The sequence below is a fragment of the Microcebus murinus genome, chromosome 5, assembly GCF_040939455.1.
Source record: "Microcebus murinus isolate Inina chromosome 5, M.murinus_Inina_mat1.0, whole genome shotgun sequence".
NCBI lineage: Eukaryota > Metazoa > Chordata > Mammalia > Primates > Cheirogaleidae > Microcebus > Microcebus murinus.
Genome location: NC_134108.1, coordinates 19,832,849 through 19,860,067, shown reverse-complemented (window position 1 = coordinate 19,860,067; position 27,219 = coordinate 19,832,849). Strand labels below are relative to the sequence as shown.

Below are 27,219 nucleotides of genomic sequence, written 5' to 3'. Positions count from 1 at the left end.
GATTGGTCCCAAAAGAGTACAAATTGTTAGGTTCTGACAATATTGAAGACATTCAGACTTTTTCATTTCGCTCTTTTACGTATGATTTATTAACCCCTATTAACTGTGATCAGTATCAATTCATCCAAAGATTATTTCAGTGGCCAACCTTTACTTCGTCTTTGACTACATTTCCTCCCACCTTCATAGAACCTGGAGACTTGAATTAAACATCATTGTAAATTTGATGAGCTCACAAACACAAGAGCTGAAATAAATGAGAAGGTATAACTAACTATAAGGCATTAATAATTTTAATAAAATTTTAATATACTCTAAAGATTAAAAAAAGTAAAAGCTTGCTTTGATTAAATTGCACTTTGGCATTTTAAAAAGAGGATACATGTGAGTGTTAATGGCCTTACATTGTAATTCAGAAGATGGATCTATTTTGCAAACAAAATTAAAAGGTACAGAGACCATTCAGAGAAGCCATCTGTCACTATTTGAAAGTTATAATTAGGGTCATAATTTTTAATGTCGTTGTCAGGGGGGAGCTTTGGGATATCAGCTGGAGGTTTTACCCTGCCTCTGTAATGTCATTCAATTTCCAAATTTGGAAGTCTATTTGGCTGAAAGTTTTTCTTTCAATTTTAAAAATTATTAATTTTTTATTGTTTACCACTGGGCACAATGCCTTCTTGAGTATGATATTCCTTAATAAATATTTCTTTAATTTGTATGAATACTTTGCCATAAGCCAGTCTTCAGCTTGACATTTGAATTTATACTTCTGTGTATTAATTAGATATGTACAAACCACAGAGAATTAATTAGTTACAGACTAAAAGACTTTAGAGTTCATTTTCAAAATCCATTTGCTTCAATAATTTTAATAATCAATAGTTAATCAAGAAACTTTAAAAACTAAATCCATTTCAATTTTATTTAACTGTCCAGCTATTCATTCATTTGAAAAATATTTAGTTTTGTGTTACTATGTCCTTGGCACTGTGATAACCATTAGCCAGTTCTTTTCCTCTGTCATTATTGCTTAAAGTTTGGAAATTAAAATACTTCATATTATATACTGTGTTAGTTAAAGCTATGCATAGTGTTGTATCATCAAACACAATAGCCAAAAAAGTCAAAACACACCATGTTTTATTTACATGCAGATATCTTAAAGGATAAATTTAGGTATAATATTTAATAAGTTTTTTGCTCCTTCCAACAGAATTTGTATTCTTTCAAGAAGTGCCTTTTTAAAGATGAAAATTAAATTGACCATGTACAACGTTGATGCAATTGAACTATTTGATCCTTTAGAATAAAACCATTTGATTTTGTTGACACTTAGCAAATAGCCCATTATGTTAGGTATAATTGCTTCATGATCATAATTTTAAAGTCGTAAATGACTCCCTTCAAGGTCTTAGTAACATATTATGAATTTGCTATCTGTATGATTAAATAAGCACAGCAAATTTATATGAAGCTGGTCAATATAAACATTTTATTATTGTGCCAATAGACCAGCCAGCTTTGGGATTGTTATTATTAATTTTTTAAATCATTAAGTAGCAGTATGACCACAATTTCATATTCATTAGTGAAGTAGAACTCCTTTTTACACCATCAGAATTATTTGACATTTAAGCAGTGCCTTCTACTTTCAATGCTGCCATTATTCTTTGAGAATTCTACCTATCAGTTTGGTCAGTCTGGAAATGTAACTCATTATAGAATGAAGCAGAATAACTACTTACTGAGGCAGAATACCATTTTACAGCCTCTTAAACCACAATATGAGAGAAGTCCAGTTTACCCTTACAACTGTTGGGTGTTTCCATGGAATAAAGGTGTTAATGTGCCTTGTGAAATTTCTCGATGGTGAATGCATTTCTTATTCTATGTGACTGATTTCTGGAGAGTTCCTTTGATCTATGTGAAGTTGCTCTGGAATTTGGTTGAGTTTGCCAAAATGTGCCAAAAATACAAAGTATCCCACCTCTACTGATTCTAACACATAATTTGGAGAAGACAAAGATCGACTCCATAGGAAGGAAGAGGGCTTCAAAATGACCTCTTCACATCTTTACCAATTCTGAAAGTGCCATTTTGTGAAAAATGTTTACATTACAAATGAGCTAGAAATACGGAAGCATTTTAAAACCATGTGGGTTTTAAAAATCTCCATGTGGGTGATTCAACACTCGACCACCCAGGAACGGCATTCCTTCTGTAATGTGAAAGGTCTTTACACCTGGAGTGGCTCACCCACCGTATGTATTAAGTGTGGACATCCCTCGGCCCAGAGCTCTCTGTCAGATATCCTGTGTACCTAGATGTATGAATCTTTCGCTCATTCTGTTTTTGGTTAAGCATGCAGAGTGTTGTATGTTGGATTCGTCTTGTATTGTTGGTTTACTTTAGGTGCCTTCTGCTTATATTAAGCCTGGCTTATTTGGGGTTAGCTTATAAATTTAATGAGATCATTGTGATGGCCATGATTGCAGAATGGAAAATGTCACTACTATGTGCCAGTTTGTTTAAATCATTTTTAAGTACCCACCTGTGCTATTAAACTCTCCGTTTGAATTTTATTGGCTAATATGTTTTTGCTCCAGTATGGGTTTCTTCAACTCTCATACCTCGGTAAATTAAGCTAGGGGTGTGTGCCATTGTCCTTTCAGCTTCTGTTCCTGTTCTAATAGAGGTACCATCTGCTTAATTGGTAGACATATAGGCCTTTCTAATTTTAAAAATTGTTTTGAGAAAGCAAAGTTTCTAAAGGGCAAGAAGAACCAGAACACTTTAAAATGTATTACTTTGGACTTGTTAAAATTTCTGCCATCGATGTGCTGAAATGTATGTAGTGAATGAGAAATAGCATCCAAAACAATACTGGTTTTCTCACTACTTTTTTTCCATCTCTTGTATAATGCATCTCTGTTTCTGCATTTCATGAAAATCTGCCTTCTCTGATAAAGTCTTGGTGAACTTAGGACAAGACACCTCTGTCTAAAACCTGTTTTAGACATACTCTTTACTTTTTTCCTTTTTGATCTTGCTGCCTTTTTGGTGACATTTCCATGAGAATGAGGAGGGAATAAGGAATTATTGTAGAGTGAAATGGCAACTTTGAGACCTGAAACCATGAGAGAAAATAATCGAGGAGGAGAAGAGTGGAAAAGGATTCTAAGAAGGAAGTAGGAGGTGGGTTTGGTGTCTGGAATCCCCATTCTTTTTGTCCACAGTAGACATAGGTTGGGCAGGTGTAAGCAAGGAGATGATTGTATGGTAAGAGCATCCCTGGTGCAGTATTAGTAGGGTTGATGATTGAGCATATGGTTTAGTGCATAGGCTCTAAGAACATCCCGATGTCAGACTGTGACCTTGGACAAATTAGTTAACCCCTCGGGGTCTCTGTTTCTCCATCTGTAAAGTGAAGAAATTAATAATAGTATCACCTCTTAGGATTGTTAAGAGGATTCAATGAGCTATTACAGATAAAGTGCTTGGAAAAATGCTTATCTTATTGCAATATTCATTTTTAATAATAACTGTTATTAGGAGTGGGAATAGCAATTTGAGTGAGTTAGAAAAACAAGAATTATGGGGGAGGGGAGAGGATGGATAGGGGAAAACCTATCTAATGGGCATAGTGAACACTATTTGGGTGATGGCACTCTTATAGCCCTGACTCAAGTGTTACAAAAGTGATTCATGTAATCAAAAACATTTGTACACCAGCAATATTTTGAAATAAAAAAAGAGAAACAAGAATCATGAACCTTTTAGAGAGCAACAGTTTGTTTTATTGCTAATGTGAACAGACCATGCTGTATATGAAACTTTTCATGGCTCTCCAAAGAAACCATGCACTTTTCTGACTTTGTACCTATCCTTTTGCCTGGAATGCTTTTCTTCTAGAAAGTTTTACTGATCCTCAGGGCTCATATTAATTGTTAACTTCTTAGTGAATTCTTTCGAACCTCCTCCAGGCAGAATGGGTTTACTTCCCATGGTGGGCTCCCATAGCACTTCGTTAGTATCTTTGGTATAGCAGTTATGTAATTATAAGGAGATCATATTCTTACATTTGTGTGTTCTCTCCTTGATAGCTAATACAGAGTCTTCCCATAGTTTTAATAATCAACGTGTATAGTCTGTGTACATGAAACTGGTGGGTTTCGCTGATACCTGATTAGGAAAGGTAAAGTTATTTATTCTCAGTGTTCACAAGTCAGATTCTTTTAAGACATGAATTGCCACCATATTTTTTACCTTAAATATACGATCCCATTTTGAGACTGTAATAAATACCTGATTCATTTCCTAACAAATGCTCAATGGAACTGTTAAGCTGATTTGTTTGGTTTATGGAAGAGAAGATGTTTATTTTCTTCCTCTTCCTCCTCTTTTTCCTCCTTTGCCTTCCCTTTTTGTCCTTCTTTATCTCCTCTTCCTCTTCCTTCTCCCAGCTCCCTTCTCTCTCTTTCCCTCTTTTTGTGTGCAGTTAGTTTACTTAAAGTTTTTGTTTGTTTTTGTTCATCCCTTTAGAGATTCACTTCCTCTTAGCATAAATAGACTTTTATTATATTCATGAAATATTTCATCATATTTTTCATGAAATTTTAATTAATAACCAGTAGAATATTTTCTATTTTTGAACTATTTATACATAGTTTTAATGTTACCCTTCTCAAATCTACCATTGAATCAGTGTTTTATCTTACAACAGATGGTATCCTATAATCAAGAAAAAATGTAATATTATGTAATATTATGTAATTATTATGTAATATTAGTAATATTATGACATAAACTTTAAGTATAGTAGCCATATGTAAATTTGTGGGATCACCTGATAAGAAACACATGCTTGCTTATTATCTTTAGATGGAATAATAATATGTTTTTTCTGATATTTTTATAGGTATGTTAGAAGTCATCTATATTGTGATGCTCTGTCATTCAGTCCAAGGGGAATAAAGCATGAACATTTATGGGCTTTTATTTATAAATGAATCTTTTAAATATGTTTCCTCATAAAGAGGAAATTTAACTCTAAAAAACAGGAAAGGATTGTAGAAACTCCCATCTGCTTTGGAAAGTGATTGTTGCTCTCATAGTAGACCAATGATTATTACAGATGATATCTATTAATATTTCATTCTGAATCATTTCTATTTTAAAAATGAGATTAAACTAATTAATATAAGTGCAGGATTATTGGCAACTCCATAAGTATTAGTGTAGAAAGTGTTGGTAATGTGTCAGGAGTGCCAACTATGAGCATCATTTTAAAGAAATAGAGTAGCAATTCTCCCAATCGACCAGGTTTCTTCCAGAAAATTATAAAGGAATCTTTCATATAAACTAATTTCTTACTGGTTTTACTTTATCAGCCTAAGTAGTTGTTTTCTTAAATAAAGGATGGAATGCTTCAGTTTGGGTCCTGGTTTTGTTACTATACTAGCTGCATGAATTGGGTCAAGTCATTTAAATTCTCTGGCCCTTTTGGTTTCTTCATCTGTAAGATGAGAAAGGTTGAAATAATTGACTTAGCATTACATTTTATTGATCTTAATAGAAACATTAATGACATCAGGAAAGCTTGAGCCTATAAAGTCATTTTGTCATCGTTTAAGGAACTTAAATATAAATAAAATACACCTTTAATTCATCTTTGAATTCTTTTTTTTTTTACAAAGTGTTTTATTTATAAGCGGCAGTGATAACAAGATTTAGTGTTTAAGGCTACTTTGTAAATCACTTTAAATGATTCTAATTACTTATTACTCCTAACTATTTCGTGCCTAGATTGAGATGGATCCCCTTTAGAACTCTGGGGAAGGTTGCTTTTCATTGCATTGTGGCACACAGAATTTTGTGAAGAAAAATAGTAGCCCCCTTTCAGGTAGATCACTAAGTCAGCTGTTTGAAATTCTTTGTGTAAAAGTGCTTAGAGCCTTGCAAGCTACATAAATAGGAAATGTTTTCATTTTCAGCATTTCCAATTCATTCTTTGCTTTGTCAGTGTTTTACAAATTTTAAGGCTTTAAAAAAGGATTATTCGTGGAATTATTGTAGTTCCCTTCTTTCAATATTAGGTCATAGCACATTTCCTGGGGAAATTATCCTGCATTGATAGGGAACAGAAAAATAGGAAGAAGAAAAATATATGATGCCTCCAATAAACTCTGGAATTTTGGAAGGCAGATAAAAACTATATCTTTTTAGTAATGAAAGAAAACAAGTAGAATGAAATAATTATTGAGAGAGAGGAACAAAGTCTTATAGTGATTTAGACCTAGGAGAGATTATTTCTAGTTGGAAGAACTGGCAACCTGGTGGATGTATTCTTCGGGGTTAAAGGTGGCAATGGAGGGAAAGGAAACAAAGGGCGTTGGGGGCAGAGGGGACAGCCTGGTTGTTGGCTTGGGAATGGGATGAAGCCAGCGTTGCCAAGTAGTACCTGTTAAAAAGGAGCATGTTGGGAAAATAAGAATAGAAAGGTAGAATTAGGTCAGATTACATAGAATTTCAAGTTGTTATCAAAGAATTTGAACTTGATTCTTTCTAGATTTGAGGAAGTTACTGGAGGTTTTAGAGCAAGGGAGGGCATCACTGTGCTTTAGAAAGATTAATCTGGCCACAATATATAATGTAGTAGAGTAGTTGGAAGCAGGAAGAGGGAGACCAGGCATGATAGCATTATTAATAGCTCAGATAAACAACTGAAGAATAGAAATGTCAATAAAAATTGAACAGCAGGAGATTTGGCCAGTTAGAATCAGTAGAAAATAGCCACTGATGTCTATCTTGTTATCAGGGGTGTGTGAGAGAAAGAGAGGGAACAGTTGGAGATGCTTCCAAAATTTCAGCTCAGAAGACAGAGGATAGTAGGGAGGAACATTGCCAGAAAGAGTGAAGAGAGGCTGAGGTTGGTTGGGGCTGGGTAGGGAGGGAGAGAGATGAGGAGTTGCCTTTTGGATTCATTGCCCTTGGGCGGATAAGTCAGCTCTTCAGCTAGAAAAGTCCAGCAGGCTACTGGGGATAAGTACCAAGATAGCTAGGAAGTCAGATCTTTAGGAAAGCTTTGGGTAAATAGCCCTAGGAACTTAGGTTAGAAGTCTGTGCTCCATTAAGCAGTGAATACAGATCGTTTTTGACAGTGAAACCAAATAACACGAATAGGTTCGAAGGAGTAATGAGGCTGAGAGCTTTCTTTTTAGGAAAGTAAGAGAGCTGAACATGTTTCCACTATGAGGAAAGAGTCAGTAGATAAGACAAGATGAACGCCATAAGAGAGGAATATAATGCTTCTGAAATTTCCCTTCAGTTTCCACAGCATTGATTAAAATTGAAAGCAAGGCACTCTAATGGCTCTACCAAGATTTTATTATTGGACGGATAAAAAAGGCCCTAACAGAATACTTTCATTAGGAAGAAAACATCTATGTGTTTTCTTCCATATACATGGAAGAAATGGTGAGATGCCCCTTGGAAACACATAAGGAAAGTAGGTTTCGGACGCAGAGCAGCCTCAGAAGACTTCCGTAATGCCAGGTCAGTGATGAATTCATTAATGCTGAGTAGATTGCTTGAAAAACTTTGTCTCTTACCGTCATCACATATTTCAGATACCCTTATAGGTATATGAAAAGCTACATAATTATGCCATTTTGAGTTAGATTTTTATGGTTTATGCTTTCCATAGAGAACTTTGACAGGATAATCTGTGAGGGGTTTATCTGTATATTTGATTCCTCAGCTTACATGTGACTTCTTGACTTTGTTGATTTTCAGAATTAAAAACTTGAACTTTGTTAAGAAAATATTTTGTCCATTTTTGGCTTATAAATAATACCAGATTTAAAATCATGACCATTGGAATTTATTTAGATTTTTCAAAGGAGGTGGTTGAAAGACTTGAGGATTCAGATAAAGAAATAGGTACTGTGTTAAGTGAAAAGCTGCCAAATTTATGATGGAATGTCATAATAAAAATATTTATGCATTGATTTGGTCTAAATATTTCCCCTAGTACCCTTTAGTCCTCTAATATTTATTAGAATCAACCCAGTGTAGCCTGGAACAAAACCTGATGCAGAACTTCACTAAGGTTATTTTGGCTTTCTCTGGACTAGCTGAATAAAATATATTTTATCTTCCTTTTAAATGACAAAAATGACTGAGAAATGTTGAATGCTTAATGATTTTGAAAACATAAACAAGATTGGAGATTTTATAAAGCCTTGGTTCTGAAGCTGAAATGGAAAAATATTCCATTTCTGGCTGAAAAAACTTTCTGTCAACAGTGAACTGAGCAAACAGTTTTCTTTTCAGACAGTATTTCTACAGCTGTATCACAGGAATTAGGGCCTGACAGTGACCAATAGTTCATTTTCATTGCCTCAAGCTTACAAAGAAAGCAAATATGGACTTGGAAAGTTATTAATTAAAAAATATGTTAAGGAGGGGTGGTGGGTGTTTATTTAAAGAATTAATGAAAACCCTGATTTACATTTTTAAACTAGTCTATGCATTCTCTCTCACCTTTTCAATTTGTTTGCCATGTTACTCAAAAATTATTTCAACAAATATTTAAAAATTCTCCTCATCACAGGGTCCATAATAAAGGTAGTTATTCTTAGCGAGACTTTAGAAACTTCTGCATGATTTTTGGCCACAAGGTACTGTTCCAGCTTCCTCCAAATCAGAGCCCCTCTCCCAGCTGATCAAAGACTAGACAGATAAATACTCACATGGCTTTCTGATCTCAAACCTGAATCTGCTTTCCTGCCCTGCTTTCAGCATTTCTTCTCCAATTCTACTCCACCTTCAAGATGTTTCCATTAGTTCAAAATAATTCCTCTTAAAAATCGGTAGCTTTGGTCATAGTGGGTTTGTACATGGCACAGCACTGGGGTTGTCGCTTGGGTAACATCAGGTTTGTGCTGTTGCTTTTCTTCTACACAAATCACAGTGTATGTGTGTATCTCACCTGCCTGTCTCTTGTAGGTATTTCAGTTTGCAGCTTCTGATTTATATTTTATACATTTGTAGATCATTGAGGAATGAGACTTCGTCTACACAAACAAAATACCCACTGGGGTTCAGTCCCCCTTCAATAGCCTTTTAGCCCATCTGTGTGTGGGGTATTGGGGAACAGGGGAGAATGAATAAGGGTGTGTTGCTTGGTGGTAGGGTTGTCTCCAGGAGGAAGATGTTAGGTACAGTTGTGCTTTGCACATGGGCATCACATCTAAGTGGTGTCATTCCCATTGTAGACACCAAGTAATTGTGAAAGGGGTAATAGCTGGTATAATAATTTATTGGTTTATTTTCTGTTTCTTCACATGGTTTCAGATAAGAGCCATTTTGAATGATATTGATAACCCTTCTCTGTCTGTCTTTTATTTATTGCTCTATTTGGTTACTCTGACTATAAATATGACTTTATAAAAAATTATGGTGAAATATATTAAAATATATAAAATATAGCATTTTAATCAACTTAAATGTACAGTTCAATGGCATGACGTACATGAATGATGGTCAGACTATCACCACTATTCGTCTTTGGAGCTTTTTCTTCATCTAACACAGAAACTCTGTACCCATTAAACAATAACTCCCACTCACCCCTTCCCACCAGCCCATGGTAACCATTGTTCTACTTTCCGTATCTATGAAGCTCACTACTCTAGGTACCTTGTATAAGTGAAACTATCCAATATTCACCTTTTTGTGCCTGGCTTATTTCACTTAGCATAGTGTCCTCAAGATTCATCCAGGTGATAGCATATTTCAGAATTTGCTTCCTTTTTAAGGATGAATATTACTTCATGGCATGTAGGTACCACATAATGCTTATCTATTCATCTGTCTGAGGAGACTGGGGTTGTTTCCACCTTTTGGCTATGGTGAATAATGCTGCTGTGAACACTGTTATACAAGTATCTGTTTGAGTCCTTGCTTTTAATTTTTTTGGGTATATATAAACATAACTTTTAAATCAGTTATTTATTCATGTCTCATAGCTCTTGCCCCAATGTATACTTCTTTTGAAATCTATATGCATATAATATTCTTTCATTATTGTATTCCTGGGAGAAGGGTATTAGTCCCTTTCTTTGAAATGTGTGCAGAACTCCAACACTTAAAACTTCCATCTGAAACCATTGGTTTCTAGCCCACAAGAATTCCACTGAAGCTATGCTGAGCTGTTTAAACTGTGTTTCTTTAGAACTTCCAACATTTTTAGCTTTTCCTTGACTTTTTCTCTAATAGACATGCTTCAGGTAAAGCTCCTTCATCCCGAACTGGATTTTGTGGCTTACTAACTCATTAGCTAAATGGAATCACCTAAATAGAGTCCATGGAATCATTCTGTTGATTCTGTTTTGGTTGGTATGTTGTGATTGATGATGCTTACCCTATAATGAATCCCACTTCCCATTCAGGGTTCCCTGAGGTGCGGGGTTATATATAGATTGGACGTTTTGCAGCGGACGCTGTAGAGAACAGCCTGCCCTGAGAGATCGGAAGTTCTGGGACTGAGGACTGGTTTAACTAATCAGGGCACTTAGCCTGTTTGGACATTCTACCTATAAATTACTGCAAATCTTTGGGCTGTACAAACAAGGCTCTGCAACTGTTGGATTTGATTAATATTTACCAAGTGCATAGAAAATTGCTTATTATATTGGTAGCTCTCTTTGTGAAATTTTCTTTTATTCTGAACACGGCCAGTACCAGCACCTGTTACCCCTATGTTTGAAGCTCTTTCCTTTTGAATCATGAGACATAAATCTTCATTGCTTACCTTTAATTTTAATATCACGTGTGAGCAAAGTCTTAGTGAATTTGTTATTTTGCTCTTATTTTTCAAAAGACGCTACATATATTTAGTTTAAAAAAAAAGGCAAAAAATGTATGTAGTAGAAAATCTACCCTGATTACAGACTGGTGTTCTCACGAGAGGCAGCCGCTGACACCAGTTTCCTGTGTGCTCTTCCAGAGATACTTGCTATATTCCTTTTTATTTTAAAGTGTGGCATGCAGACAGAACAGTATAAAACATATACGGACCGCATTAAAGAATCATAATTAAAACAACCAGTCAGGAAAACGTTATTGCTGGTCCTTAGAAGCTGTCTCTGTGTGCATCCTTGCTTGTATGTACTTCTCCTAAAAAGTAACCACTATTCTGTATACAGCAAGGAAATAGGGACACTGCATCCTAAATGCCTGTCTTACATGCAGTGTTGTATAGAGACTAATTCTTTTAAGCGCTGATGAGTTGTTCGTGGCGGTTTTGAATTCCAGTGCAGATGTTCCTGTGTAATCACAGTGCTTCTCATCTGAGCTGAAACTTTGCTTCCACTTCAGCCATGACATGATTCAGATATTTGAAAGATAATTCCACCTGTAAGAGCACTTTGAAATTTAATATATTTGTGTCATTTTAGGGATATTGTACACCTGCTAATGCAGAGTGGAGATTTTGAAAATAGAAGACAGTTAAAAAAAATTTTAGAGCATTCAAAAGTGGCATTCTGATTGGGAATTACTAAAGGTATATAGCAGGGGAAGGCTTAACATTCAAAAAGAGAGCTTAGTCTTGTTAAGTTTTCATTATTTGTGAAGTGCCTGATACAAAACAGGCCATTAATACATATTTATTGAATAGAATCGGACTGTTTATTTGTCATATGCATACTTAAGTTATTCTGCACACCACTAATACTGTCCCTCTGTTTGTTGGCCTGAAGATTCAGCTCCATTTCAGTATTTGTCTACCTTGCGATGTGTCCTGTGCTGCTGTTGTCACGCCTCCTTGTCCCTCATTTTGTTCCTATCTTTCACAATAAGCATCCCAAGAAGACTTTTCAGATTTCTTTTGATCTGTGTGGGAGAAAAAAAAAAAAAAAGAAGATACTTTTACTATTTTGGTTTGGGTTCTTCTCTCTTCTCTTCTCTTGCCTTCAATTCGTAACAGGAAATGCTATTAGAGGTGATGTCCCCTGGTCCCCTGACCTCTGTTGGCAAGAAGCGGAGGGTGTCGGATGAGTTACTGTGGAAAAACCCTTCTCTGTGCTTGTGTGTAGCTGAACCCAGTGAGTGACGTTCCCTCCTAGTAAGAGAATTGAGGAAAATTTTTTGAGATTGCTGAGAGAGAAAAGAGAAGAGAGAGAATAGCTATTCTTTTTAAGATGTCCTGGAACTATCGTGGTGTAACATCCTGTCTGGTATTCACTCATTTCACCTGGCAGGCTCCAGCTGTGCGGTTCCTTGGCTATCTTACTGCATAACTTGTGCTCCAAATATTGGAGGAAAGAGAGGGAGATTGGAAAAGAAATGTTATTTTAGAGAACTTGAAAAGCATTCATGACTTATCATTCTTTAAATTCCATAAACTACTAAATGTTGGGAATAAATAATCAAGGAAAAAAAGGTTTTGTGACAGAAAGGAGTGTCAGAGAGAATGGAGAACTTGGCATATGTATTGGAAAATCATCGTAATTGAGCCAGGTAATCAGGATGTTGAGAGAGGTGCTTGTCATGATTTTAAGGGAGTGTAGAATATTTTCTTTCATTTTTGTCTACCATGGATCAGTTCTTTAGTTTGCCTCTTCTCCCATTCCTTGTTCCTGAAGGCTTTGGGCTTCTTTTTCTTTTTATTAAAACAAAGTCTTTTTTAAAAATCTTAAATGATATTCTAGTTGGCATTGGGAAAACAATAATGTCATACTTCATTCTGGCCTATTAATGCTCTGAATAAAAGGAAAAGGGCAATGAATTTAGAAGGAATGGAGGCTAAATTTTCCATGAAGTAATTCTGGCCTTTTCTGAGTAATGGTAAAGGGCTGGCATTCCCACCTTTCAGATGTCAAGGGAAAGTTTTTCAGATACTTTGGCTTCTGAGGGACTTGGGAAGTCCCAGGGTACACCAAAACGTAAAGAAAATTATTAGAACGTGCATCTTCTTAAGCTTTCTGGGTTTGCTGGGGACCATCTATGTTTTAAAGTATCTTGAGAGAACCAAAGTTGTGGTGAGAAAACTCAATTTCCTCTCGACTCCTTCCCACTTGAAAACAATTTAAGGCTCAACTGCTGTAAAAGACGTGAAAATGAATCCTTTTTTTTTTAACATTTGGATTTTTGGTTATTCATATTGTCTGTATTTTGCACTATAATTGTATCCAACTTGTTAAATATATCTTTTATAAATATAGTGCAACTGAGAAGGAAAGGAAATGCTGAGAATCATTTGTGAATGTAGTCTCAGGAAGAGGGGGACATGCCCTTATATGAAGATCTAGGAAATAATAGAAACTTAGTGACAGATTGAGGTGCAGTGTTTTTCTTAACTACTTTCCCCCTGGAAATTCCATGAATTTGAGGAATGAAGTAATAGCACACATGACTCTCACGCTCAAATGATCTTTCTCGACAGTAGAGATATACAATTTTGTAGACTATTATCCTCAGTATTGAACCATGGAAACTCCTTTCTCTGATAGCCACTAATAGTTTTATTTATTTTTACTCTGTTTTAATAACAAGAGCAGACCAGTGAATATTTGTCATGAATGTTTGATTTACTGTATAGGAATATGCTTAATTTTATATTCTGAACTTTTACCTATTTAAAGCATATTTTTAAACAATCAATATATGGCATAATTACTTTGCCAATGCTTCATTGCATATTTGCAATGAGGCATTTAACAAAATAAATTGGAAATGCATATATATAATTCCTTTACCTGTTCCGTCAGATAGGATATTTCTTAAGGAGTAAAGAAACTTGAAATATAACCTGCTGCTTTTCCATTTTGGTCAGAAGATATATATATATATATATATATATATATATATATATATATACACTTTTTTTTTTTTCAGAAAAGTGACATTGAATTATCTATTGTTCTGTAGTGAGTCCATTATCTTGGTGAACACATAATTACTCTCAGATAGTCACCAGAGCAGTCTTCAAAAGGAAAAGCAGTGAACACACCATTTATTGGGCTGTACTACACTAATATTCTTTGCAGTTTCATTTGATGAATTGACTGGATAGTTTTAGTCATCTGTTAGAATGGTTTTCATTCTTTTTCTTGCCTTTGGTGTAACGAATTCTTTTAAAATTGTTTTATCCAACTCCAGGAAATGGAAAATACTTGAAAAAAATATTATTTTGCAATTTGTCAGAAAATACCTTATCACTGCTTGATTGTCTTGTAATCTCAAGCATTGTTAGTGCAACTGTGTTTACTTACAGGGTGAAAGGTTCTTGGGTTAGAGAAGGGCCTTAGATTAGATAGGCATTCTTTCTGCTCCTTTCTAGCTGCACCGCTGAGCCAAGAAGCCCAACCTGGCAGTCAGAAGAAGGTGCCCAAGGGAGCTCCCATTGTTCAGCCCCATTCAGGCAAATACAGGATCACATAGTAGTAGCAGAGCACCCACGCAGGTGAGTGGGGCACAACTAGGACAGATCTAGGTATGGGATGTGCGGATGTGCTGTCTTCACAGTGATCAAGAACTCAGGATCTAAGAAAGAGCCCAGTAAATAGGCCATGAACACTTGGTTTTAGGAAATCCTCATGGCAGGGGCATCCAGGAGTACCTTGATTAAAGAACTTGGTTGGAAAAGCCCTGTTGTCAGTTGGGGGCCTTTCAGGTTGGCTGTTTGTGACTGTCTGGATTCTTTTGACCATCCCTTTATTTTACACTCATTTATATTACATTTATAAATTATAAAATAGTAACTTATAGGTATTAGAGTTACCATGTGGGTGACAACTAGAAGACTTTACACTAGTCTGCTACAGATGCATGGCCGGGATGGTTTAGGTTCTTTCTGCTTCTGGCAGTGCTGGTGCAGGAATATGGTTTACGAGGTTGAGATCAACCAAGACAACGGAAGTGGCTCTTGACTTCTTAATATGTTTTTTTATTTTTTAGAAGCTTTATTGAGATATAATCCACATTCCATATAATTTACTCATCTAAATTGTACAACTCCATGGTATGTAGTTTATTTGCAGAGTTGCACAACCATCACCACTGTCTATTTCAGGACAGTTTTATCACCCCCTAGCCATTATCTCCTAATCCACACATGCCCCCAGCCCCTTGGAACTACACATCTACTTTCTATAGATTTGCCATTTTGGATATTTTATATAAATAGAGTCAATCATACAGTTAGTGGTGCTTTACGACTGGGCATTTCCCACTTAGCATCACGTTTTCAAGGCTTGTTCATGCTGTAGCTTGTATGGGTATTTCCTTTCTCTTTATTGATGAATAATATTACATGGTATGGATAGACCACATTTATTTGTCCATTCATCGGTTGATGGACATTTGAGTTGTTCCCACTTTTGCTTATTATGAATAATGCTGCTATGAATATTCATGCGCAAGTGTTTTGTGAACATAGGTTTTTATTTCTCTTGAGTAGAATTGTTAGGTCTATTAGTCTGTTTTCAGTCTTTTGTGTATATTTGGTAATGTTGACACCTAGTGTGAAATGGTTTTTAAATACACTCAACAATATAAAGCCTCCAGTTATTTGTGGCTGCCCTTGAAAAGCTTTTTGCATTTTTCTTTTCTGAATTGATAGACCTGTCATTATTATTAACAGCTAGCCCTTCTTTTTTAAGGATTTGATAATCTAAATTATTACAATTTTAAGCCCAGTTCTCAATTTCTTTGGCTTGTGATCTTTTAGACAATTATTGTGTTATTTTCTAATAAGAATGTGATGAAATTTGATGCCATATTTGAGTGTTTATTTATAATTTGTATGTATGAATTTTAAATACCTTAGAAATATGTGTGATAGTAATAGTATTTTTAAAGGTGGAAAAATTTAAGATGTAATATGTTGCAAGTTATTAATAAATGCTTCCCTTCCATTAAAATGCAAGTTTTGTGACTTTCTTGTGCTTGTAATGAGATGAATAGTTTTAAACTGGATTGTCCAGGAAAGTTCTCTTTCAGTAATGGAGATAACAAAGAAGATAGGCTTTAGCAGCAGAAATATGCTTTTCTTCTTAATTCTAGACGTTTTAATAGTCATCTTTATAGCTTACTCCAGTGCTATAACTTGGGATTATAGTTGTTTGCAGTATAGAATTCATATATTTGGATTTTCATTTGCCTTTTGTGAGTCAGTTTGAAGATAGCTTTTCCTTGTTCCTTTTTTTAAAAAATTCGTTCTCTAATTCTCTCTTGAATTCTCTCTCATTCTATCTCTTATTGGTCTTGTGAGAGAACATGATTGTATTTTTGCTTTGAATTATCTTTAAGTTTGATTTCAAATTATCAGAGTAACCTTGAAATTTTTTTATGGTAACTATTTTGTGATGCTGTGACTGAAATCTTCTTTATTACTATCATATTGTCATTTCAGAATCTAATGAAGTTATTTGGCTCTTAGATTATATGCCCCCCCACTCCCTTCTTTATTATTGTGCATTCATTTATATTACATTTATAAATTATAAAATAAAATTATAAATTATAGATTACATTAGATTTTTACATTATAAAATAATGCATGTTTCTTGGAAGAAAAACATGAATATAATAGTATGTATGTGTTATAAAGTGAAATGTCTCCTGCCTTCTGGTTCTATACTTCCCAAGTACCACCCAGAATAACCACTGTTTCTTATTTGGCCTTCCAGAAAATTTTAATATATGTATATACAAGCACTTATATTCACATGCTTTTTTTTAAAAAAAAAAAAGAGAAATGATATTATTCTGTACTTGCATTTGCTTCAACATCTTGCCTTTTCCACTCCACCTGTAATTGACATTGGGTAATGATGTAACTAACTTCTGCTTTTCAGTTCGCTATGGCAGCCAGGGAGCTCTAGGCTCATTTACAATTGCTGGGAGCCCAGTGCTCAATTACAGTTGCCTGCCCCAACTTTCTGATTTCATTTTCTTCTCTCTGTTTTTAAATTATATATTTTTTTATCTTTTTTTTTTTTTTTAAGTTGTATTATGGCTTCTTTTGTGTGAGCCATTTTAACAATTTGGGTGAACAGGAGGATTTAATAATTCTGGCTAACAGAAGAGATATATTTGACTTTATGCATCAGATATTAATTAGATGCTACTCCATGTTTGTGTAATTCTAGTACTTTGGAAGCTCAAAAGATAATATTTAGGAAATTGTTTTTCAACATGGTAGTGGGTACTGAAGTACTCCAAAAGGTTACTGTAGATCACAAACTCAGGAAAGCATTCCCTATAATGAAAGCACTATTTTTTTTTTTTTTAGAAAGAGTCTCACTCTGTTCTCTGGGCTACAGTGCCGTGGCGTCAGCCTAGCTCACAGCAACCTCAAACTCCTGGGCCCAAGCAATCCTTCTGCCTCAGCCTCCCAAGTAGCTGGGACTACAGGCATGCGCCACCATGCCTGGCTAATTTTTTTTATATGTTTTTAGTTGGCCAATTAATTTCTTTCTATTTTTAGTAGAGATGAGGTCTTGCTCTTGCTCAGGCTGGTTTTGAACTCCTGACCTTGAGCAATCCTCCCGCCTGGGCCTCCCAGAGAGCTAGGATTACAGGCGTGAGCCACCACTCCTGGCCATGAAAACACTATTAAAAAAAAAATAATTAATGATTTTCTAGTTGAAACATCTGAAACAATTTTGAAGTACAGGGAAATTTTCTTTAAAACAGTGATCATTATTCACTGAAGATAAATTCTTGTTCATGTGTCATCCTTGTTGGAAATTACATTGTTTTTATTCTTTGGTGCCGTATTTCAATAGAAAAAAAAAGACAACTCATCTTTTTTGTTGTCTTTTCAGACCGCAGTGTTTTGTTTGGATGTGGTAGAATTGATTTTATTACACTTGGTGCTCCTTATTGCTAAAGTCTGGATGCTCCCCTTTATTATGGATTCACAAAAAGCGAATCACTAGACTATCTGTTATAACAGTGAAAGAAGTCACTTAAGATGAAAGTATATCTTCGTGGAATTTCATGGAAGCACAATATCCATTTTCTTAGCAAAGTGTTTAAGTCTAGTGTATATCTGTTTGGAAAATGATATCAGAATTGATTTTCAATTAATCAAAGTTACTAAATTATGCTCTGTGTTACCAATGGTATTTAAAATTAATTTTGGAAGTTGTATGTTTTTTATTTGTGTTTTCTTTTTCTTGTGTGATTGAATGCCATATATCATTGACACATTGTGGCTCTTGGTTGTAATCCTTTTAGAGGGCAATGGGTGAACTGGCCTGTCTAGCACAATCAAGTGAGTTTAGTGCTAGGATTCTACGGGTATTTAATTAAAAGAGCTTGTACTAGAACTACTGTTTTCACATTCTTAGATTTGTTAATGGTTAACTTAGCCAACTGTATGTTTTAGTGTTTTATGAATTGGTCAAAATAAGCTTATTCTGTAACATTCACTCATATTTTCTATCACAGTCAAATTCTTGAAACAGCTTCTACTTACATTATCTTGACATCCGCACTTCCTGTTTTCCCTCAATATATTGCAATCTAGGTTCTGGTTCATCCACAATGACATTGTCATTACCAGGATCCTCAATTACTGCCTACCTCTTCCCTGGTCTTACCTGATTTTATCTTTCTGTACCATTTTATAATGACAGTACTCTCCTTTAATTGTTCTCATTTCTTCTTGGCTTATTACTTACTGTTAATTTTATTGCTACACTGGGCTATTTCTTCTCCTTTCTTTGTTCAAGTTCTTTCCTTCACTCAATGCTTAATTAGAATAATTACCCACATTTCCATCCTCAAACCTCTTTCATTTTCACTGAAGACACCATTCCCTGGCTTCAGCATCTATCTGTTTGCTAATGACTCCTAAATCTTTATCTCCAGCCCTTATCTTTCTCCCGAGCTCTAAATTACTATGTCAGCTGCTTACTGGACATTCAAGTTGGTGATGCAGCAGACTCTTCATAACCCACATCCATTTTTGTCTGACCATATTTACTTATTTGATTAATCTTGCTCAGTTTTCCAAGCCAGAGAGTTAGGTACCATTCTGGAATACTTTGTGTCTATCACTTTCCATATCTACTCAATCAAATACACAGTCCTATTGCTTCTTACTTTTTTTTTTCCTTATTGCTTTTGCTTTCAGTATTTCTTGAATTACAAAACCATGTAAACAGACAAGGCGATATGTGCCATGTTGGGCTGCCTGCAGGATGTTGCTGTGGAGTTTCTATGTAGAAAAGAGGGCATCAACCAAGCTTTGAGATTTGAGAGAGCAGACTTTCCAGGGGAGATCATCTGCAGACAATTCTGAAGAATGTGATGGCGTTATCCAGGCCACAGGTGCATGAGGCACTATCACAGGCAGGAGAGAGAGGCTCTTCCCAGGAAAGGCTCCAGCATGTGCTGGAGATGATGCAGGCAACATTAAGATTTGAAAAAATAGCTTGGTGAACAAAGTATTTGAGGCTTAAAAAGAGAAAACTAAGGGATTATGATAATTATGTTCAGATAGAGGAAGGATCATCTTTTGAAAATATGAGTTTGTTCTATAATAGAAGAACATCATCTTTATTCCCATGTTAATATTAAGAAGAAATTTTGGAATCTGATATACTGAGAAGCAGCTCCCATTGTGTCAGATGTTAATATAGAAATTGGAAAATGCTTATCAAGTATATTAGATGGAATTGAATCATTATAAAGAGTAGACTAGAGGACCTCTAAAGTCCAGTCCCAAACCTGATACATAAGAGTATCCCTTAGTATAATTCTAAAGAACCTCAGAAGCTTTACAGTTTTAGCTGTAAAGCTTGAAAATATTTATAAGAATATACTACTTAACAATCTCTAAACTCTTTTACATCTTTTGCGTCAGGTATCATAAATACAATTTATGTATTTCTCTACTAAGATTATTAGTTTACAATTTCTAGAGAAATTACGAGAAAAAAATATCTTTTTAGTTTTTATATCCTTTAAAAAGTATCTTTCAACTTACAGATTTGAGGCAGGGGGGGTATATATAATCATGAGTACAGTTTATATTTATTTGTTCAAAGCTCTGGTCTCATGAAAATTGCTATATAAATACTTGTTTTAACAACTGTTATTATTAGGGGTTTGTATGAAAGTCTGCCAACATGGTCCCAATATTTATATTATAGATCACAATGTTTTGAAAAGAACAGTTTCTCAACTGTGATCTTTGTTGTTTTTGAAATCTAAAATATACTACTAGAGTTATTTTCAATTATTGCAGTTAAAATAGTTTTATCCACTCTTGTTTTGTTTTGTTTTATTTAAAGACCAGAAGTTCTTGGACAAAGAATATATGTTTATTTCAGATTAATAAATACATAAAGTGAAATAAGAGATTTTTTTTCTAGAATTGAGGAAGTTGACGTCAATTAATAAAAACTATGCACTTAATCATTAGTATCCTAGGCATCCTAGCTCATTTTCACCAATGATAATAATCCATCATTGAAATTATTCCTTGTCCCTAAAACAATTATGGACTCTGAGTACCCTGCTTATATTAAGTGATATATCAAAATGCTACTTTTAGAGTTTGAATGTCTTACACTTTCAGTAAATTCAAGTGAGTAGAACTCAGTCATTAAGGAAAAAGCACTCAAGACTTGAATAATATTTCCATGAATAAAGTAATTAATTTGTGATTGGTTGATTTTATGCTTTCAGTTCATAGAAGTCTTATTACTGAGGAATCTTGACACAGGCAATGTAGGTGTTTACATGAATATAAAATTAGCAGCTATGTTTAGCCATGATTAAAATCTAGTATGGTATGTAAAACCTATTTGTTTTTCGCTGGAACTTATTCCAAGTTAATGAGATCTCCAACAAGGCATAGAATGTATGCCCCTTTTTGAAAAGATGGTGATATTTTCTTAACCACTGTCTGTGTTTAGGTTATCCATTTTGACTCAGTTAAAAAGCTGCAAAATCATGGGCTGACCTTCTCTTTTTCTTAAGGCTAATTTTTCTTTAAGTTTATACTACTTGTACAAATACCCCATATTATGAGCCAGAGAATGTTACAAGTGTGGATTTAATGTGTAGTGTGAGTCCACAGAGGTTGTGCTCATTTGTATAAAGCCTAAATTTTTTCCTAGTTGTCCTAGTCATATTCAGATCTATCTTCTTTCCAGCCATTTCTTTTTAATTTTCTGCTAATCTGATATCATTCTCATTTTACTCATCTTTTATGTGTGTTTGTGTTTGTGCAATCTTTTGTTTTTCTAATCCCAATCCCAAAAGGCACAGGTGATATATTTTGAGGGATTTTGGAAGGATGTTTCTTAATTTCTGAGTTTTGTGTTTGCTTTCCTCCCTCTCTGATAAGTTGCACTATATATGGGTGAATTCCACTTGTTTTATAGTAGTGACAGGAAAGTTCTTTTAGAGATAAAATGTCACAACTCTACCCACCTCCTCCACTCTCCCAAAGAACTCTACAACATCCCGTTTTCTGATCTATTTAACTGGACATGCTTCTTTGTTTTGGAGAAATTAAGAAAACAGTGAAGAATTTTCTCAGCTCACCAAGGAGAAGATTTTTTTCCCAGTAGGACAGTTGTTTTATTCTGAACATAAAGTATAGTCACCTTAAAATTGCGAGAATAAATATTGATAGGATTCCATTATATCTACTTCTCTGGGTGGATTACATTTATGACTGTGCAATATATTATGGGATATGCTTCTTAAATAGATTTTGTATAATCAGGAAAACTTTGACCCTGAGCATAATATAATACTGTTTTGCTTCTTCTGGGTTTACATAGACGAACTTTTAATTTTTCCACGGTGTGTCTCAGAACCCCAAACTCTCTGTTTGAGTCCTCATTCCATCCAACATGATCATATACCTTCAGGAAAAATAGTAGTTGATTGCCCTAGAAAATTTGTTGATGGATATGAGAAAAGCACAAGGTGAAAGTCAAAGGTATTGTGTAATCAAGGGCTCTCATCTCTATCAGAAAATAGTGGTGTGTAGGAAGTCAAATATATGAGTGGTCACCATTTTAGAATTAGAGAAAGATTCATGGAGTTGGGAGGGGTCTCAGCTAATTTTTGTTTTTGAGGATACTTTAAAGAATTATTTTTGTCCTAATCACTGTACATAATTTCATTTGTTTAGTGTAACAAGATTACAGTTTTTTGGCTGGGCATGGTAGCTCATGCCTTTAATCCTAGCACTATGGGAGCTCAAGATGGGAGGGTTGGTTGAGGCAAGGAGTTCCAGACCAGCCTGGGCAACATAGAGAGACCTCGTCTCTACCAAAAATTTAAAAAATTAGCCAGGTGCAGTGGCACAGGCCTGTTATCCCAGCAACTCAGAGGCTGAGGAAGGAGGATCATTTGAACCTAGGAGTTTAAAGCTGCAGGGAGCTACATGATGATGCCACTGAACTTCAGCCCAGGCAACAGAGCAAGAATCTGTTTTTTAAAAAAATTAACATTAAAAATTTTAAATAAATAAATAAAAGAATTTCACCTTTTTAAATAGTCATAGACCTTAGATAATGTTTAGTTATTAATATACAGTATTATATTTTATTTTGAGGAAAAGTATTATATTTTGTTAAGTTATATTTAGTATTATATTATAATAAAAGTATTATATTTATAACTAATAAATAAATATAATAAAAGTATTAAAGTATAAATATATACTATAATAAAGTATAAATATAATAAAAGCATTACATTATATAAAAGTATTATATTTTGTATAAGTTATTAATATAAAGTATTATATTTTGTTGGAGCCATTAAACTTAATGGCTCCAAAGACAATTTCCATATTCTTCATTGGGCTTTCCTTTTAGTTCAATTTGAAACGAAAACACAAATACCAGGGTAGATAATAGAAATACGATTCACATCATAAAATGGTGCTTTGCAGTATTAACAAGGTAGCAAATATACAGGTTGATCCTGGCTCTTTGATTAATAACAGGAGAGAGAATATTAAGGCTTAGACAAAACACTAAGAATCTGAAAAAATAAAATGAGCCAGAGAAGGCAGGCTTACAGCCAGTGATCAAGAAATCTGTGTTGAACAGAGGGGTGGTTGGGGCTTAAGGATAAGGAATAAAAAAAGGAGGAGTTATGGAGAAAGCTGTGTTGGTGATGTGCTTCTATGGGTTTCTCGTGGTTCAGACTTTGGCAAAAAGTGGGAGGTCAGAGTAGAGTTGGCTGCTAGTTATTGGAGGGGAGAAAGCAACTCTTTAAAAAAATTTATGTCAAAATGGTATTCAGTGGTCCATCACATTGAATCAACACACCTTTACTGAAAACATACTGCTTAGCACACGCTCTGGGGGTTCATTCCTCTTACTTTGTGAACTTGAAAACCTTTTCTTGTTGATCCTTACTATGGGTCACTAAACAGATTCTGTTTTACCTGATTAAATAAATGGTAACAAGGCCTAGGTCTGCTCCTGCTATTTGACTGTATACTTACTTAGCAGTTCACTTTGTCACACTTCTACCCCCTCTACAAGATTAAGAAAATTAGTGGTTACAGTGTCATGCAATTCTATTCAGCTTGAAAAGTTATTGAGGCACATGTTTTCCTACCTTTTAAACCTGTATTTATTTATTAGAAACATTCCTTTAAGTGTATGATGAGTCAACATTTCTTTTGTCCAAGTCCAGCAAAGTTAAAGCACTATTTAATTTTAAAATGTTATAAATTGTGTACATGCTAATTTCCTTCCCTTGACATTTAATTGGAGACTTTTTTTCTCAGCTCACCAAAATGTTACTAGGTTCCTCTGTGGCTGTCTGCTATTTGAACAGAGAATCGACTAATTAGAATAATAGAATAGCATGATTGTCATTCCTCCATTCTCATAGTTTTGTTTTGTTTTTTTTCCAAAGGGAGATTTTTAAAAGTTCCAAAATGTATTATATTAATGAAATATAACATCCATATTCTCCCTTGAGTCACTTTTTCACTTCGCCTTGCCATCCTTCCTTTATTCTCTATTATAATACTGATCAAAAAATGGGATGTTTTCCAAGTAAAGAAAATCTCTCATGCATAAAAATTCCAACTGAGGAAACAAATACATGGTGTGGGGGGTGGCTTTTAATTTGACTTTTAAGATCTTCTACATTACAAAAGAATGTCATGAAGATTACTTTATATGGACAACTTCCTTAAAGTGCTGAAAATCCAAGAATGTTCTAAATTTTAAATACTTTTTCTTTAATGGGCACACCTGTTCCTAATATTCATATGTAAATGGTGCCTATTTACATGTGTGAGTCCCAGTGTAGTGGGTAAATGAAAACTGGCTTATGAATTGCTTATGTTTGTTAATGCTAGACAGATAGTCTGGATGGCTTCATCTACTCTGGCTATGCTATGTTGTCCAACCAATCTCTCACCTCCTAGGCTCAGAGCAGAGGATGGAAGGGGCAGCTAAATCTTATCCTAAGAAGCACACTCTCTGGAAAGGGAGGAAAGCCTATTGCATAACACTCAGTTTAGGATTTTTTTTCCTCCAGTTCTAGTTCTTAGTACCTTTAGAAGTGAGTCAACCCATCATTTGTCACTCAAGGGTTTTTTTTAGTAAACTGATATATTTAATTGGATTCCTAAAGCTCATAAGATTTATAATGATCATTTCTGTCGATTGTGAATCTGCTCACATTTGTTCTTCACGAAACTGTGGAATAGTTTTTCATATATTTTTATGTGTCAACCTAAAAAGAAACTCAGAGACCCAAGGTCTCCAGTAGAAATGAGTTTATTTGGTAATAGCAGAGGATTCAGTTCGGGCTATGCATGCTATGACAGTTCATAGGCATATCTGAGAGGGGTTGGGGCCAAAGAGAGACTTTGCAAGACAAAGAGAAGTCCACTTAAGCTGTTTTGTAAGGAAAAATCATTGTTACAGGGCCTTTCTGCAGGAGCTGGCATTAGCTCATTAGTGAAGACAGCCATACTAGTCAGGTGTTCTTGTGCAAGCTGCTTATCTGGGATATTGCAGTCTAGAGGAATTTCCTTGCAATAAGTCCTATTACAGACCCAACATGCAGTACATGCAGGAATTTCTTATGAGAAGGGCTGTTGCAGGCATTTGTGCATGAAGGCTCCCCCTTTGTGGCTTCCCAACTCCCGTTTCTAGGATTTGACATAGTGATTCCATTTTGGTACTTGCATCTTTCATGCATGGGTAGCTTAGAATGTAAGCTCCTGCAAAGTAATAGTTTTATGTCTTTTTTTCATAGTATCTATTATCTGTGCCACATAATAGATGCCCAAATAAAAGACAATATATTATTGCCATTGTTATTTTTTCTTAGGGACTGTGTTGTTTAAATGACTGCTATAATAAGCACGTTCCATGTGACAAGAATTATGCTAATTATTTTACCTATGCTTTTCACTCAATCTCAACATAACTCTATGCAGTTTGGAGTATTATTGAACTGCTCACTTTATAGGGAAATAAGTGGAGCGAAGACTGGTTAAACTCTTGCTCAAGGTCATACAGTGAATTGACTTGAGACTGCCCTTGTGGTCATTGCCTCATCTTCTCCTCCACCGGCTGTTGCTCCGATTCTCCCCACAGTGATACAAATTTTAAAAAAACTACAACTTTTTATTTTTACTAGAGTGAAAATACACATATACCTCCCATTCAATATTTTTCAGGTATAGTTCAAGGATGAGCAGTTTAAAGATCCATTCCTCGTTTGGTTGGAAAATATACCAACAGAGCAGAAAAGAACAGGAGGGAGAGACCCCAGGGGAAACACATTCAACTTTGAGATAAATTCTATTTTTGTTTTAATGTTAAAGTTTAACTTCTAATTCTTTAGCAGTATTTACTCAACTGTCAGTGAAATGATAAATCTTCTACCTCATTTCACAAGAGGGCAGCACTTTCTTTTAAAATTTAAAGTATGACTCAAAAAATACAGTCAAATTAACTTTTTCTGCCATGAAGTTAGGCTTGAGTGATTTGCAGGAAGACTGGTGCCTCTCTTTCTTTGGGGAAATTTATGAGTAGGATGAGTGCAAATCTACAGGCTAACTTGGTATCCTTCTAAAAATGGAAAGTTGGATTTAAATCAGCCCTTAAAATTTTTGACTTGAAATTAGAATTAGATTAACTAGTTTAGTAACTTTGTAAATATGTAAGAGTCTGCCAAGATCATGACATTCTCTTCAATTATGGAATCACATTAAGGATGTATAATTTTAATATATTCTAATTATTTTACTCTTGTCAAAAAGTATGTATTGAACAATGGTTCAATCATTCTACATCATTCTACAGGTCATTTGAGGGGCAAATAAATTGAACATTTTTCACCTTCTCTCAAAGAGCTTGCTCCCTGTTAGGGTTACAGGAAGATAAAGCAAGTTGACAAAATAACTTGTAAACACAGCAAGGCAACATATAAGTAGAGTACAGGATAGTAGTATAACATAATGGAGATGACCTATTTGGATAGGAGATTGTTGAATAAAAGCTATAGGGCAGGGCTTTGAGTGGAAGTTGGAAGTTGAATTGAACCTCAATGGCTGAAGAAAATTTGAATAGATAGAAAAAACAGGTAAGCTATTATTTAAGAGAATAGAATCTTGTCAATAGAGGGAAAAGTAGAATATGCTTTAGGGAAACTTAGAAAAGCATATTGTTTAGAAAATTGGGAGGAAAAAATACTTGGTATGTAGATTAAGGCTAGATTATGGCATATTGAAAGCTAGGCAGTGGAGCTGCACTTCCTAGTACCATAGCCACTAGTCATATGTGACTGTCTACATTTAAATTTAAGTTAATTGAAATCAAAATTTAGTTCCTCGGTCATACTAGCCACATTTCAAGTGTTTAATAGCCATACTATTCTTTTGGACATTACAGATACAGAATATTTCCATTATCACAGAAAGTTCTCTTTGGACAACAGTACATTATGGTTTAGATATTTTGGAGTTCAGTTATGCAGAGCCATTAAAGATAGAGATAAGATATTATGAAGAATATTTGAATTTTAAAGCTATGAGCAGGAAACCTACTTTTTTGGTATAAGTGTTCTAAAAAATGTTATCATTAATTTACATTTTAAATTAGTTACTAGTATAGTAGCTTTTTAGATGAGAAAATAGAGGGTAATATAAAAGGAGTAACTTTTTCATTAGTTTTCTTAAGAGAA

The 27,219-nt window shown here is 34.7% G+C and overlaps 1 protein-coding gene across 10 annotated transcripts in view; it reads left to right on the top strand.

Annotated features, from left to right (window-relative positions):
* The window catches only part of UTRN (utrophin), a 478,755-nt gene that overhangs the window by 279,111 nt on the left and 172,425 nt on the right, over window positions 1–27,219 (top strand). The gene's annotated exons all lie outside the window — the stretch shown is intronic.